The 15,407-nt window shown below is 50.2% G+C and overlaps 1 long non-coding RNA gene across 4 annotated transcripts in view; it reads left to right on the forward strand.

The window, feature by feature from the left end:
• Nucleotides 1-15,407, forward strand: part of LOC116077349 — a 62,232-nt gene that overhangs the window by 19,045 nt on the left and 27,780 nt on the right. Inside the window, exon 1 of one of the 4 annotated variants that reach the window (XR_004113212.1) lies at nucleotides 8,657-15,009. The exons of the other annotated variants lie outside the window; for them this stretch is intronic. This is a non-coding gene — a long non-coding RNA (uncharacterized LOC116077349). Of the gene's footprint in view, nucleotides 1-8,656; nucleotides 15,010-15,407 lie in introns of those variants that run through there. 4 annotated transcript variants of the gene reach the window in all.

The following is a 15,407-nucleotide window of genomic DNA, read 5'->3' on the forward strand; positions in this document are numbered from 1 at the left end:
GAGAGTCTTTCAGTGTGAACTCAGATCCTCCTATCTTCATAACATGGAAAGCTAGGCATAGCAGTGAGATGTCTGCTCACGTTATTGGTTATCTCAAAAGACATTTTCAAAATCTGCATTTGTCATTAAAAGTTACATATATAATATATAACATATGAATATATTACATATATAATATATTAAACATATATTATATATTACACATACATATATATGTATCTCCCAAGATCAATAATACCTCTTCTTCTCCAGTGGACTACATGACCACTTTCTTTTGCTTAAGGAAAATAAACTTCATATTCTTTTGAAAGCAGGAATCAACTGTAATAGCCAGAAGCAAAATGAAAGCATTGTTTTTTTCTTTTTTTTTTTTCTTTTTTCCAAATCTTTTTTTTTTTTTTTTTTGCAGCAGTTAAATATTCCCTTTCCTTGAGTAAATCCCTAGTTAAGGTACTTCCTCTCTGGTATAAAGGGCATCCACAAAGAATTGGACTTTTAATTCTGAAGTTGACATTAGATATAATTAGGGAAATGAAGCTGTAGAGAAAATTTCACTGTGCAAAATCATATTTGACGTTTTGAAATAAGAGTTTCAATAAATAAGAGCACTGGGCAAAAGTGCTAAAAGCCAAGCAACTTGTAATTAACCCTCTCCCTGAAAATGTCCATATCCAGTGTGTGTGTGTGTGCTCTATAGCCGGCTAAGCCCTGGCCCAACCCTTAAAAAAAGAATTCGTAAAGTCTTGACTTTTAAAGCAGTTCCTGCAATCACTTGTAATTTAGCCACGAGTCACTGAAGTTCTACCTTAGCTTTGTGCCCCTTCTTGCTTTAAAATCTTTACTCGAGTAGGCTTCTAATTCCCCTCAATTGTATAACAAAGAAGAGCTCCTAGTGTCCTCCTTCCACCTGTGGGAGAGACAAATTTTCAACAGACTTTCTTAGCATGTCAGCCATTATTTTAAAATCTGGAGCACACAAGTATGCTCCACGGTTTCTGGTTGCTTCCATGTTCTGGAAAGGGAGGCTGGGAACCTTAGGATAGCAGCCTTTAAAGACCCCAGTAAAGGACAAATAAGCTGCAGAGGTGCTCCTGGGAGATGGAGGTGGCTTGGTGTAAAAGGAAGGCAGCTCTTTGGGCCTTCTAGGGGACGAATATGCTTTTCGAACTTTTGAATGTATTTTCATTTTCTTGGAAATTTGCACCTCCTACCAGAATCTGTAAAATTACCAATTCTAATACACCCTAAATTGCTGATAAAATGCTATGAGGAACACAATACGCTCTTTAGAAGGTTTAACTTCCCAGTTTGTGATGGTACCATTTTAGAAATTGTAGAATTGAGCAACTAAAATTAACTCAGCACCCTCTTCCCTTTGAAAGGCAATTTTTATTAAAAAAAAATTTTTTTTAACCTATGCCATGCCTTTTCTTATTCCACATATAAAGCCAAGAATCGAGCCATGGCACTTTTTCTCAGGAATAATGTTTTCTTTATCTCCAGTTCATACTATTAAAATTTTGTTGTTATTACTTGGAATTGAAAAAATATTAATTATAATTCATCATCTGAATCAAGGTGAAATCTTCATTCTCCTATGCATGTTACATGTAAAAAATACATACATTTATGACCAAAGACATTTATCACAGATTCCCAGTTGCTAAGCTCTCCTTCTATTTGAGAGATAATAATAACCCCTTCAGGATGTTTTCGGGGTGGTTAGACTCTTTGATGTCAGTACAGGGTAACTGAAAAAGAGACTAGGCAAGCTTCTGAAGTGCATTAAAGATGCGACCTAGTAGCTCTGAGAGGCTCTCCAAGCACAAATGAGTGCACCGATGTAGAGTTAAGCACCCACCAGCAATGGGAGCAGAGAGCCTGGCCTCAGTCAGCTGCAGGCACACTTAAGTGTGGCCTTTATATCAAAAAGAAAGAAGATTGGAAAGAGGGTATAGTGAGGAGATCAGCTGCCTTGGTGGAGACGCTGGTGGCTGTCTCCCACCATCCTGTGTCTGCTTCTGCCCTCAGACAGCCTTATGCTACAGCCAGCGTTTCATTACTGTTGGTAACAAACGAAAGCCAAGTTTGACACAAAAAGAGGGAACCAAAGCAAGGGATTCAGAAAATGGCTTCATTATGTCCGGGAGGAAAGAATACTTTCCATGGCTGCTTGCTTGCTTGCAGTTGGTCTAACAGCTCAGGATTTTCTTCCATTGCTTTCTCCCTATTCGAGTCAGTGAGCTTCTTTCCTTTCTCAATTTCCTTCATGACCAATACATGTCAATACACACACACATATACACACACACACACATATGTATATATACATAGTCAAGGGACACAGGTTCTGATAGGTTTTGTGTATAAATAATCGAGTAAGAAGGTTGCCTTCCCAAGATAGAAGCACAAGTTCGTATGATACAGGCGTAGTAAAATGGGCTCCCAAACCTGCACTCCACTTCCAGACAAAGACGAATTAAAAAAAAAAAAAGACAGAGAGAGAGAGACAGAGAGAGAGAGAGAGAGAAGAGAAAGAGAAAGAAATCCTAAGCCTGGTTTGCCTTTTCACAGAACACTCAAAGCTGGCCCGCAGCTTCTCTGAAGGGCACATTGTCAGCAATGATTGAAGTGGCATCTTACCCAGGAGCGGCTGCAGGCTCGCGCTGCCAGGGTTCCGGGCCAGCTTTCTAAACACCATTATTCTTGGACATGCAAGTCGGACGAGTGAAAACCTGAATTGCCCCCCCCCCCCATCATCCTGCTTGTTTTAACTAGATTAAGTGCATCTGTTTACTAAGTCCTCATAATGCCCTGGATGCTGAAGATTTAACACCATTAAACGTATCTTTGTGGAGAGAGGCAAATCGAAAGTGGATCCCCACAGCTTTCTGAGGCTGGACTGTGGGCCAGGGGCCGAGCAGAGGAAGCCAGGGCTCAAGAAAGGGCACAGGAGGAAGTTGCTGGCTAAATTCCCATCAAGCAGATCTTGGGAGAAATCAGGGAAAAAAATAACTATATAAGGCCAATATTATAAACATCCTGGTCCAGCAGGGACAGGCTTCTTGGGACTCATTTTCAAACATCTTACCCCAAGCATGGCTGTAGCCCAGAGGGACAGCCAACAGATTCTTACCACAAACTTGTCTGGCAAAATGCTTGTCAACAGCTTAAAATTTCCAGGTGTCAGGTCAAAAGTAAGGAGAATTGATCCCTTTAGATCAATTGAGTATAGTTTGATTTTTTTCTTTGATAGCAAGTAGATTAAAAAAAAAAAAAAGCTAGCCAACCAAACTGCATAATGCCCAATTGAATTACCTGAAGGCCGTTATTTTCCCCTAAATTAGGCAGAATTTGATTTCTGAATTTGCAACCAAATTACATACAAATCCTTGCCAAGTACTGGGAGAATTTAAAAAAGTATGTGTTCCTGAATATTGCTCTGACTCACCCAATTTCTTGTGTTACCAAATAAAAATTGGGAAGGGGGGGAGAAGACATTAAATTAATTTATTACCATGTGAAAGTAAGGGGGAAGTCAGCTAATAAAAAGAAGGTTAGCAACCCCAAGTGATTGCACAATGACTTCAGGTGAAAATTACAAAGCTAATATCCTGGCATTTAGTCCTCCGAGCTCAGTAATGATACACTTGTCAAATCTGTATTTGCACCAGTGGGGACAAAACTTGTAAGTGGCATAATGGAAGGTAATCTCCTTTTTCTTTGTGGCTTTTAAAAAATTCAATGCTTTAATCTGTCATTTAATCACAGAACATATATCACATTACTTATAATATTTATAGTGTTTAGGAAGGGTGATTAGAAATAGATTATTATAGGGCAGAGTCTGCATGCAACTTTTATTTTTTCCCTCCCGAGCATATCTCAAAGGTATGCAACTGTTTTAGAATTTGCACTTGAGAGCAGTTTTGGGTGAGAATAAGCACCATATATTTGTGTTCAGAATCCCCGTTTGGTCGTTCCTGAGCTTCCTCATTATTTTGGAAAAAAACAGATTGGGCATTTAGAAGGGCCTGGCGCTTGGAATACCAGGATCTCAGCAGTTAAGCTCAGCCTTAGAGCTTCTGTTCTTGGGCCTCAAAACTCACACTAGACCACAAGACATCTTCAGTGTTTTCTGACCTCACTCATGGTTGAGGTTACCCCCGCCCCCTCCCCCAGCCCCTACGGTGGCTGCAGCAGGAGAGGCTTCCTAGGGATCTGTGTGGCATTAGGAGACTGCCTAGCACAGGGTCACCCTTTGCCACACTTCCTGATTGAGGCTGAGAACTCAGACAGTAAGGAGAATTGTAAAGGACCATACGGTGCCAGAAAAGATAGGTTTCACCAGCCCTGTGGCGGTGACTCTGTACAGCCACTCCGGTGTAACACTGTAGGGCCCTTCTGGCCCTGGGACTCAAACCCTGAGAGCTGGGGTCACCATACACTCTTCCCCAGAAAGAAGAAAGCTCACTAGATGTGACTGTCTTCAGTTACTGGCAGTTGTAGAAAATGAAAGTTGATCCGGACAGGATGTGTCCTGGATTTTGTTTTTCCCCTTCCCCTAAACTGTATGTTCTGGGCTGGCCTGCACTAAGGTGCTGTCGTGCAGGCCAGGGTCATGGTGGTCTACAGAACTTATAAAACAGGTCAGTAGTAGTTAAAGGCCCTGGCAGAGCCAGCCGGCCCAGGATACCTTTACTCAGTGTGTTCATGTTCTCCATCGTGGCAGTCCGGTACAACGTGGAATGAACTTTCCTGGGAAGCGGGACACCCGAGGAACTTTTGAATTTACCAATGGCATAAAAAAATTATATTTTTTATTACAACGGGCAAGTTTCAATTGGTTGACAGAAATGGCGAGATATGACGTCAAAGGACACTGGTTAGAATGCCAAGGCCAGTGGGGAGGAGGAGGGGGGAGACAGGCACAGAGATTGTGGGATGGGCCCTGGAGGCCTTGTTCTTCCTGGTCCTGGTCGTCAACGGGCTATCATACACCTCCAGAACCAGCCAGGTCCAAGTGGCTGTGATCCAGAGCATGTCTGGACAGGAGGAGGGAATCCAAGTCTAGGGACCCTGTGTTCACATGTGTCTCTGAGAGCCTGAGGCCCAGGCTGGCCTCTGTTTGGAAAAACGCTTGTGCGCGCCAGTGAAGCGATCTGGAAGACGCAGCGGCCTCCTTGGCATTCTAACCAGTAACCAGGTCCTGGAGCCCAGCCGTCCCATTCCCCCTTTTAGGGGCCCGAGGTGGCCTGGAGCCAGCAGTGTCGCTGCAGGGCTGAGAGCAAAGCCATGGCCTTGAACTACCCCCGCGGCTCCTGTGCCCTAGTCCTAATAGCAGGAAGTTGTTTCCAGCGGGAAAGGAGCAAGCCTAGAGGTGGGCACCAGCTCTGGGCAACATGCCTCCGCGAATCCCGTGTCTTCCCGGGCACCTTGTACGGCCTCTTTGCATGCTCAGTTCTGTGCATTACTTCCCAATACCCATTCACGAGGTCGTGTGCCCTCCCTGCCGTAACCCGCTGGGCACCGCGCCCCTTGCTCCCTGTACTGGCCGGGTCGCCCATGCGCGCGCCCCTTCCTGCGGGAAGCCACTGCCACTATCGGGCCCACAAAGCTGTCTCAGTACCCTATCTAGAGCTCGGTGACCCCGGCGGCTGTCCTCAGCGCGCACTGGGCTGCGGGAGGGCAGAAGGGATCGCTGTCGACCGAGGGTCCCAATCGGCCCTGTGCGTGCACGCGCGTCCCGGTACTGCCCGCAATCATGGCAGCCAGAGCCTTGGAGCGCAGCCGCGGAGCGCGCCCCAGCAGCCGCCTCCGTGCCAAGGCGGCGCGGGCGGCGCGGTCAGGGGACGCGCTCCTGCTCAGCCCTCCCCGCTGCGCTGGCTCTGGGGCTCTACCGGTGGGTCTCCGCGGTGCGGTGCCCAGTGGGGTGGGCGCGCGAAGGCGACGGGCGGGGCCGCGGGGCGGGCGCGCGCAAGCGGGGAGCGCCCGGGGCGGCGTGCCCGCGGGGGCGCGCACGCGGAGCTGCGGGGCCAGGCGCGGGGCCCGGGCGGCGAATCCGCAGCTCCTGCCGCCCGCCCAGCCCGTGCGCGCCCGTCTGGGTGGGGGCCGCCCGGGAGGGGCGGCGCCCGGACGCACCGGCCCGCAGCGGGCACGGAGGCCTCGTTGGTATTCCAGGCGCGTTCGCAGCCCTGACCTCCCCGCGGAGCAGGGGTGCCCGGGTGCTCGGGCACGGCTGCCGCCGCCGCCCCCGGGCGGTCTCCCCAGGACGCAGGGCGCGCGGGCTCCTCGCTTCCCTCGTCCCCTCCTCCTCGGTCCCCCGTGCCCCCTCCCCCGCCCCGATCCGGCGGCGAAGGGGTGGGCAGGGAAACGCGCTCTCTGGGACAGGTGCCAACTCCGAGACAAAAGACATAAAATAGGCGGCAACGAGGGAAGCGCGGCCAGCGCGCTCGGGCGGGGACCGCGGCGCCGCGGGGGCCGCATCCTCGGTGCCGGCCGGGGAAAGTTTGGGAAGTCGGTGCGGCCGCTCTGCAGCGGCGGGGGACGCGCGGCCCAGGCCGCCCTCCGAGCCGCGCTCGTCCTCTCCGCGCCGCTGCTGAATAATTCATGGCGCGCCCGCCGGCCATTAGCATGCACCGGGCGCGCGGCGCGTCTGTGCCAAGCCGCCGCTGCATTCGGAGCCCGGGCAGCGCCAGATCAGTGGCCCGCTCCGTCCCGGTGCCCTCCGGCCGCCCCCGGTGGCTCTCACCGTGGCCCCGCTCGCGTCCTGGGCCGCTCGGTCCCGAGCCCGCCCGACGGCCAGGCTCTGAGCGTCCGGGCCCGCTGCGCCCGCCTGGCCGCTCCGGGATGCACGTGAACTTGGAGAAAGTCACGGAGCACGCCGGCCCGGTCCTCCGCGGCAGGGCGTGGGCGCACGCGGGCCCGCACGCTCTCATTTGCGTCCGGGACAAAGGTCTCCAGTGGCGCCAGCCGTGGACGCGTGACTCGAGCCTTCGGGCCACTCTTGCGTGGTGGGTCCTTGGATGTAAGACTGCAGAAGCCCGGAGAACGGCGGGTCCGGGGTTTGGGGCCTCGCCGTGCGCTGGCCAGAGGCCGTTCCACCCTGCGAAGAGTTGCGGGGGAGCGGCTCCGCACTGCCCTCGGCTGTTCACGCGCGCCCAGGAGCCCAACGCAAGTCACCCCGGACTCCAGCCAGCGGCCGCGGGCATGCCAGCGCAGCGCTAGCGGCGGCCAAGACATGGTCTGGCAGGGCGGTGGACGTGTGCGCCGCGGGCATGGTCAAGGTTGGAGAGGTAAGAGCTTTTTCACTTTAGCTACTTAGCATTTAAATTTTTAATGGGCAGATTTCTAAAAGGGGTCCTTCTGCAGGGACTGCTTTTTCAGAGTCGGGGACACATTCGAGGTAGGTTGCTCTCGAACCCGAAGCCATCCAGCTTGCGAAGAATGCTACACTGTCCTCAATCCAGAACTTGGGATCTGTGAAACACAGCTTCCGATCTCAGGTGTGGGGGCTGCTAGCCACGTCGAAATTTTATCGAGCATATAAAATATTATAGCAGGCATTTTAAACAATAGAAAAGAGAAAACATCTGTTGGGGGGGGGGGTTGGAAATGTTATTCGGAAGCCTAAGTCCTTTCTCAAAAATTCGAACTGTTTTACTAAACCCTTTTTACTTTAAAAATATATTATTTAATGCTAGATGGACGTTTTCAGAGAGCTGGTTTAGGGTGAACCTTCAGCATAGTAGCCGAAATCCAGAGTGCAGTGGGAGATCCTCGAGTGGGAAGTTCTTGTTTACGGGGCAGTTAAATAAAGCAAAGCAAAACCAAATAACAGCAACAAAACACAGGTCGTAACCTCTTTAACAAATGCACCTTCTTATAGGTGGTTCACAACAAAACACAGTTCGTAACCTCTTTAACAAATGCACCTTCTTATAGGTGGCTCGCACAGGCCAGCTAGCAGGCTTGAGGAAGTTTGTGGGGATCAAAAAAAGGGGTGAATTAATTTGTCTTTGACATAATTATAGGGCTTTTAGGTAACACTGAAATTCATTTCTTCAAAGTTGGATTTCAAAAGCCTAAGTGATCTCTCCAGGCCAGCACTAGCTTCATTTTATTTGAGCACATAGGGCCTGGCTATCTGGGAATAAAACCATGTCTCTACATGTAGCCTGGCTGGGACGACACTCCAGCCGTGGGGATTAAGCCTGCTTTCGGATGTGTGTGAGTACACTGCTCTTCTCCCCACTTTTTGGATGTGGTTTGGATAGCCTTGTTGGGGGCCTTCACCTCAAATCACACACACATAGTGGGGGGGGCACCTATTTCCATAACACCCAAGAGCCACGAGCTGGCATTTGAGGCCCTGTTTCTGGAAATATGGATGAGGCCGGAGAAGGCCTGCTCTGCTTTCTGCTTACCATCCTGGGCTGCCTGCTCTAGGTGATCCAGGATAAGAACTCCAGAGCAAGGCGGCTTTCTTTTGATAGAGTTGGAACAGCAACCAAAGACTAACTTTGACGGTCTTTTTCATGTGCTTGCTTGGTTTTGGTTTTATATATATATATATATATATATATGTATATATATATATATATATACATATATATATATACACATATGTATATATGTATATATATATAACCATATAAAAAGCCATATATAATATATATATTATATATATATATATAGAGAGAGAGAGAGAGAGAGAGAGAGAATCTGCTTTGCTTTGCACTGTTCATGGCCCCTGCTTGGAGATATTATTTATTACTTAACCAGAGGCATTTAGCAAATGCAGAGCCCCAGGTGAGACATTGGGAGCGATCTCAGATGTAGAAAAGCATCCATGGAAGGCACGTGCCCACCCAGAGCTGGTTGACTTAGCATTGGCCACGATGGGATCTTTAACAGAAGCTCATACCCCATTGTAGCCTTGCTGGGAAAACGCTGCCAGTGTTTCCCCTTGTCCACAGAGGAGCCACGGCACAGGGTTGGGAGGGTGGAGATTGTGCCGTGGCTAGTTGAAGTTCTTCGTCATGTTTAGGTCTGAAGCAGACACCTCCAAACAAGTGGACATCTCTACCTCTCCCCAGGCCATTGTGTGGAACCCAAAACAAGCAGGAAAGGCCAGAGTGCCAGAGGAGGTTGCTCCAGGGCCTTGAACCAAGGCCACTATTTTGCTTAACACCAGAGACCTATATACTACCAGAGCAGACCCTAGGTAGGACCCGGGAAATAACAGGATTAGTTTGTTTCCAAGGAGGCTATTCAGGACATCTTCCCATGCTCAAATAGCTTATTTTGGCAACATTTTTTTTTTGTATACACATAAACAAAAGAGGAGGCTCTGAAGAGGAAAACAAATATTTGTCTACTTTCCTCCCTGTTAGATTTAGTATAAGGGACAGGCAAGCTGGCCCTGGTGAAACGGACTGCTGTACTGGGCTGCCTGAGGGCATGGACCTCTGTTTTTCTGCTGTTAAATTAGGGCCAAGCCCAGGGTGGCCGCTCCAGAGCCTCATCATGCCTCACACTGCCCTGGGCAAGTGGTTTCTAGGGTACTGGCAGAGGTTGGCTGGACTAAGCACCAGGCATGAGTGTCAGTGAGGCCCACCAGTATCTTCTTCCATGGCAGTGTGCTTCAGGCTCTGTAGCAGTGTGGCCTGCCCCTCTGGCTGGTGACCCCGTATAAACCTGTCTGTTTCTGTCGAGTCTCCAGCAGGGCACATAGCTTTCCTCAGCACAGACAAGGTCCTGCAGGAAGATAGGGGGAGAGGGGTGTGGAGGACTTTGCCCACCCAGATGGGCACCCTGCTGGGTGAGTGCTCCCCCATCTGTCCAGGAGAACTTCTTAGGGGCCTTGAAAGAGGAATATTGCGTAGGGAAGGGACAGGCCTTCCGGGCCAGGGAAGAAACATCTTAAAACGGCCATGCCTCATTTGTACTGCTGCGGTTGGATTTTCGGGGTACATTTGCATGAGTGAAGGAATAACACTGATGCAGTACTCAGGAGGCTGGAGTGCCCAAGCTCACACTAGGGAGTAAAGTTGGAGCATTCCAGGTTCTAATTTGTCCCTGTCTCCGGTTCACCATGTGACCCTGGCAAGTTCTGTTGCCTCCCCTAAACCTGTACCCCGAACATTCCAAAGAGGAATAAAGGTGCCAGTCTCAGAGGACGCAGACAACATTATTTTCATTAAGGCACAGTTTCAGTCACATTGCCTGGGAACATCCAATGACTGTGCTACGGCCATCATTGTAGATCAGATCACTATAACTATTTATATATTTATCATTTAATACCTCGTGCATCGTATTACATGTTATATATTATTATGTTATATTCCAGGTAACAGATCCTACTTCTGGTTTATCCAGAAAGTAAACCATAGACGTTGACTCCCTAACCCCTTAGAGTTGGCTGGCGGGAATTCACAAAGCCAGAACTCCCACATCCCAGAGGTTTGGTGTGAATGTGACTATCGTATGCATTAAGTACAGGAGATGAGACAGAGGTTCCTTTGGGGACTAGGAATATGCTATGATGAGACCTTCCTGGAAAATGACACGGGGGTTGGTCTAGATCTGAACTTCGGACCCTGATGGTGGTCCAGAATGGCTATGGGAACTTCCACTCATTCTTGTCGTAGATGCAGGGAGGAATCTGATGAGAGAGTTTTACCACCCTGATGAGTGAAGTGCTCCTTGGCCTGTCACTTTTACCAAATAGCTTGCTTTGGAGACATTTTCTCCCAGCCTATGTTTGCAGAAAGACGTAGTTTCTCAAGGCACATTGTCAGAACACACAAAACCTGAAGGAAATTAGCCATACTTTCTGATGTTATGGAGCCGATGAGCAAGAAAAAGCAATTGTCTTCAAATAAAGACAAAGAATCTTTTATATGGGGTATTTATTTTGAGGACTGACTAGTGTTCCTTTGGCTGGGACAGTTGTTTGAGTGTTGTGGGCCCTGGCCTCACAGTAAGGGCAGAAGTTTACAGGGGGAAAAGCGAAAGTCCCCTGAGCCACGGTTCTTGGGAAAATTTCAACGGGCAAGCCGACTTTCGTTGTGGAGTGCAGTTAAACTTTCACTGATTGATTTTCTCCTTCTGTGATTTCTTTTCAAAGGCCACTGGGGTGTGTCTGCAGTCCTTGGAAAGGTGGCCAGGTTGTGGACTGTGAGCCACATGAGGTTTCCCTTAGGCCAAGCATGGCCAGCACAACCTAGCTGGGTTTCAGGATGTAAGTGAACAGAATGGACTGGACGAGACAATCATTTTCCAGGGGGTTCATCAGATCATGGGGGCCCATATTTGTGGTTTTCCAATGTCTCCTCCTCCTCCTCCTCCTCTCCTTCCTCTTCCTCCTCCTCCTCACATCCTGTTCTCAGATGAACTTGGGAGTGGCCTGTAGGTTGTGGGAGTCTGACTGGAGTGGAGGAGCCCATACTGGCCCTCCCTTATACTCCCAACTATCAAAATTATTTTGGAACTCGTGATAAACTAACCCAGTATGTGGAACCATGAAGGCTGTCTTCTGAATTAATTGAATGCACTGGACTTAGCCCTGAGGCCTCTATAGTAAAGAGAGTCTGCCCAGGCTGCCCTCCAAAGACTGATCCGGCCCCAGCTGTGCCTGGTGGCGGGCGACCTTAAAAGCCAGGGCAGAAGCTGAGGTTCAGAGTGGCTTTGCTACGGCTAGGGTTTCTATAGGGATTGCTAGAGAGGCCAACATCGTGCAGTTCTGGGAATTTCCAAGGGGGATCCTTAGTCAGTGGACACCTGCTACTTCAGGTGACTCTTAGTCAGAGCACTCCTGTCGGGCCAGTGGAGGAAGACAGACAAGAGACACGTCCTGAGGAGGGAACAGCCGCTACTCATCACTCGAAGTAATTTTTGGTCAATAATAATATTTGTCTTCTGAGTAAGCTTTTTTTTAAAAAAAATCGATTTTGTATCTTTTGTCATTTTGAATGCTGGAAGTTCTTAGCACCTCACTTTCTATATTAACCCGCACCTCCAAAATGTCAAGCAGAGAGACTCGGGGGTGTCCAGACATCCTCTCAGGCTGAGTGTAGCTATGAAAAGGCTGACATAATGGGAAAGAATGAAATCTGTGCTCTGGGCAGGAAAACAAAACAGCAACAACAACCAAACAACCAAACCCCCAATCATGGACTATAGTCACTTGCTGGAGGAAGCAGGAGTAAAGTACAGCACAGTCTTGCCATCAGATTTTGTCATTTCCTAGTTGGAGTCTAGAATCTGAAGTCTCTTTTTTTTCTTGAGATATAGATGTGTGCACAGGCGTCTGGAATTCAGGGTTCAGACAATGGTAGAGAGGAGTTGCGAGCAGCGTGGCCACGAGGCTTCGATAAGGTTAACGGTTAGGACTTGTCATGTGAGGTGGGCAGAATAAAAAGGCCAGTGATACATTTTTTGAGGCTGCATATGTTTTCCCTTTAGATTACAGAGAAACACTACCCCAGACGCTCTCGCTTTCTGATACTGAGCCGGGTTTTTCTGTGAACTGCTCTTCCTATTGGGATCTCTGGCCTCAGGGGCATTCAGTAGAAATATCTTCAATTTAGAATCTCCTTCTGTGTATTTAAAAAATATATATATTTACATCTGAGTCAGCCTTTTGTAATTGCATCTTAAGTGACTGCAAACCATAGCAGCGCCGCAGCTTCCTCCCCCATCCCCTTGGGCAGTGAGAAAATCGGTGGCCAATCTGTCCCTAGGTTGTACAACACCTGGACCTGACAAGGCTGGTTCTGAGCTGGCCAGACTCAAGAGCATATCATAGTCCACTTGTGTCAACTGCTAGGCCTTCCCACTTAGAGGAAAGCCTGTTGGTGGGGATTCTAGCCAGGCCCGTGGTGTGCCGCTGCATCCAATAAGGACCCACTACCCTCCATGGGACTGCAAGTGTCCCAGGGCTTTGGTGGCCTGCCGTAGCTGTAGCGAGGCTCCTGGAGGGCAAGCGGAGCGGAGCAGTAGTCACTTCTGACTGTGGTAACACTGCGTATGGATGTGTGTGTGGGACACCTTCTCTTATGGCCCTGCGATCCAGGTTCTGCCTCTTCTCCCTTGTCTCAGCAGGACCCCCAAAGAGCCACTGAGGTTTGCAGTGGCTTCTCTGTATTGTAGACTGGCATAACAGGTCCCATTTCACAAAGCATAGGGACCCTTCTCCTCCCAGGGCCAGGCTCTTGGCAGCCATGCCAAGCCATTGCTGGCATAGATTCCCAGCGTTCTTGGTCGAGCGCATGGCATCGGAATGCTACCTGCTTTGTCTCTGGCGTCAGCTGGCAAGCAGTCACGTGGCCGTATGCGTGAGGCCACAGCTAGAGACCAGAGACTCCTCCCGGCTGTCTCCTCCTTGCTCACTCTGCCCACCCTCTTCTCGGCCTTCAGCATGACTGTCTGAGCAGGCAGAAAGCAGTATGAAACAAGCAGGCTACCCAGGGCAGATCATGGTTTGCCTGCCCACCCTCCCTTTACCTGAATTGTTACATACAGAGAGGCCCTTAGTGTGTCCCACACGATGAGAAGAAGTTAGACTCTTGCATAGTGGTTCCTCCACACCATCCTCTGTGGCAGAACTGGCCCGGTGGTGCCTAGGTGTCTGAGAAGAGATGGCACGTCCCACTCATGGGCAGTTTCCTATACTCCAGACTCACGGAGTGACTCTGGTGTCATATAAAGGGCCCAGAGTGACGCGATGCTGAGGGGATGGCCAAGCTGATTCGGCACAAGCAGGCGACCCGTAGGAGATAAATTTCAGCAAAATCGCCCCAACCAATCGGCCCCTCCGCCCCTCTGGCTGTTTCAGAGGGCTGGAGCATAGGAATGTGTCCCCAAGGCAGTGACAAGGGGTGGCTTTGGTAACACGGAAGGATCGGAGAGGACAGAGGTGATGTAGCTCAGTTCTACCCTGGCACCCATTCTCTGTGTTCTTGGCTGCTCGCTCACCCTGGGATGCTCTTGGCTCTCCCAGGCATTGATATTGAGTACAGTGTTCAGCACCAGGCAGATTGCTTTCTGCATCCCGTCAGCCACGACAAGTAGGAGACATATCGCTTTTCATTACATAGATGAGAAAACGGAGGCTGAGAGCAAGCAGTCTTGTGGACACTAGCTAAATTCAAGCCCATTAGCCCAGGCCCCTGGCTGAGACAGTGGTAGCCTCCGTGATTGGGATGGGTCACCCTGAGAGTCCTGAACTGGAATGGGAGCTCTGGTTCTCCCGAAGGAGAACGGCTGAGGGCTGGCCACCTCCTGCTACTCTGTAGAGCCCAGCTTAGGAACAATGCGGCCTCTATCTGGAGCAGTTCAGGCTGCCTGGACTCCAGGCCCGTCAGAACGGCTTGGCTAGCTAGGCAGTCGCAACATGGCGCCAGGGCCACCCTGCCCATCCACGGGGCTGGCTGTTGCCCGGGCTGAGGCTGGGCTGGTGCTCCAGGCATCCTCAGGCTAGCTGCTGAGTGGTCAGGCACCGTGGCAGCCTTCCTCCTTCCCTGTTGTCCAGCCCCCGCCTTTTTTTTTTTTGGTGGTGGGTTTGGGGGCCCGGCCCACCCGCCTCTGCCACGTCTGCCATCCTCCAGGCACCCATGAGCATCTTTCGAAAATTCCCGGTGGGCGGGGCAGAGCTGTAGCGGCCGCCCCTGCCCCCCCCCTCCCTGGGAGCCAGTGCCAGATGAGAGAGAGCAGGAGACAAAAGTAGCATTTTCTTCGTCCTCCTAGGCTGGCAGCAGGGTTTTCCCCCAGCGCCACTTGCTCCTGGCAGCCCTAACCCCGGGTGCCAGAGCGGCCAAGGCCCAGGCCAGGACCTACGGACTGATGGACGCCAGAACCCGGGAGGCCCACGGGCCTGTCCGACAGAGACTGGCACCTGGGTACAGCCTGCTGGCTGGCAGGAGCACTCTTACTCAGCCAGGGCAGGGGACATCATTTTCACTTGCTGGCTTTTGAGAAAGTGACCCTGCCCTCCGGTTCCTGGTAAGTGACCTTCTCCCCTTCTCCTGCTTGGGGATGAGCCGAGGGCCCTGCCATCTTGTGCTCTGTGCCTGCTATGTCTCCTTCCCTCTAATTGGCTTAACCCAAACCCCAAATTCTATTTCAGAGACACCCCCCCACCCCCAATCCTGAGTGAAGCAGGCACTGCCAAAAAACTGCAGGAAGGAAGCAAAAGCCAAGCCATTTATTTTTAAGATCCAAAGCTAGGGCTTTCGAAATGATAATGAAAACACAGGGTTCGGTATTTCACAGTGGCTGCGTGTTCTGTGAGGAGCTGAATGAGGGCTGGAGCAGGCATCAGCAGGCAAATCACCCTTCCGTGCCTGTGTCATTTTTTTGTTGTTATTTCACTACCGCTTCTTCTTCTTATTCTTTTTTTT

Source organism: Mastomys coucha, unplaced genomic scaffold, assembly GCF_008632895.1.
Source record: "Mastomys coucha isolate ucsf_1 unplaced genomic scaffold, UCSF_Mcou_1 pScaffold11, whole genome shotgun sequence".
Classification (NCBI taxonomy): domain Eukaryota; kingdom Metazoa; phylum Chordata; class Mammalia; order Rodentia; family Muridae; genus Mastomys; species Mastomys coucha.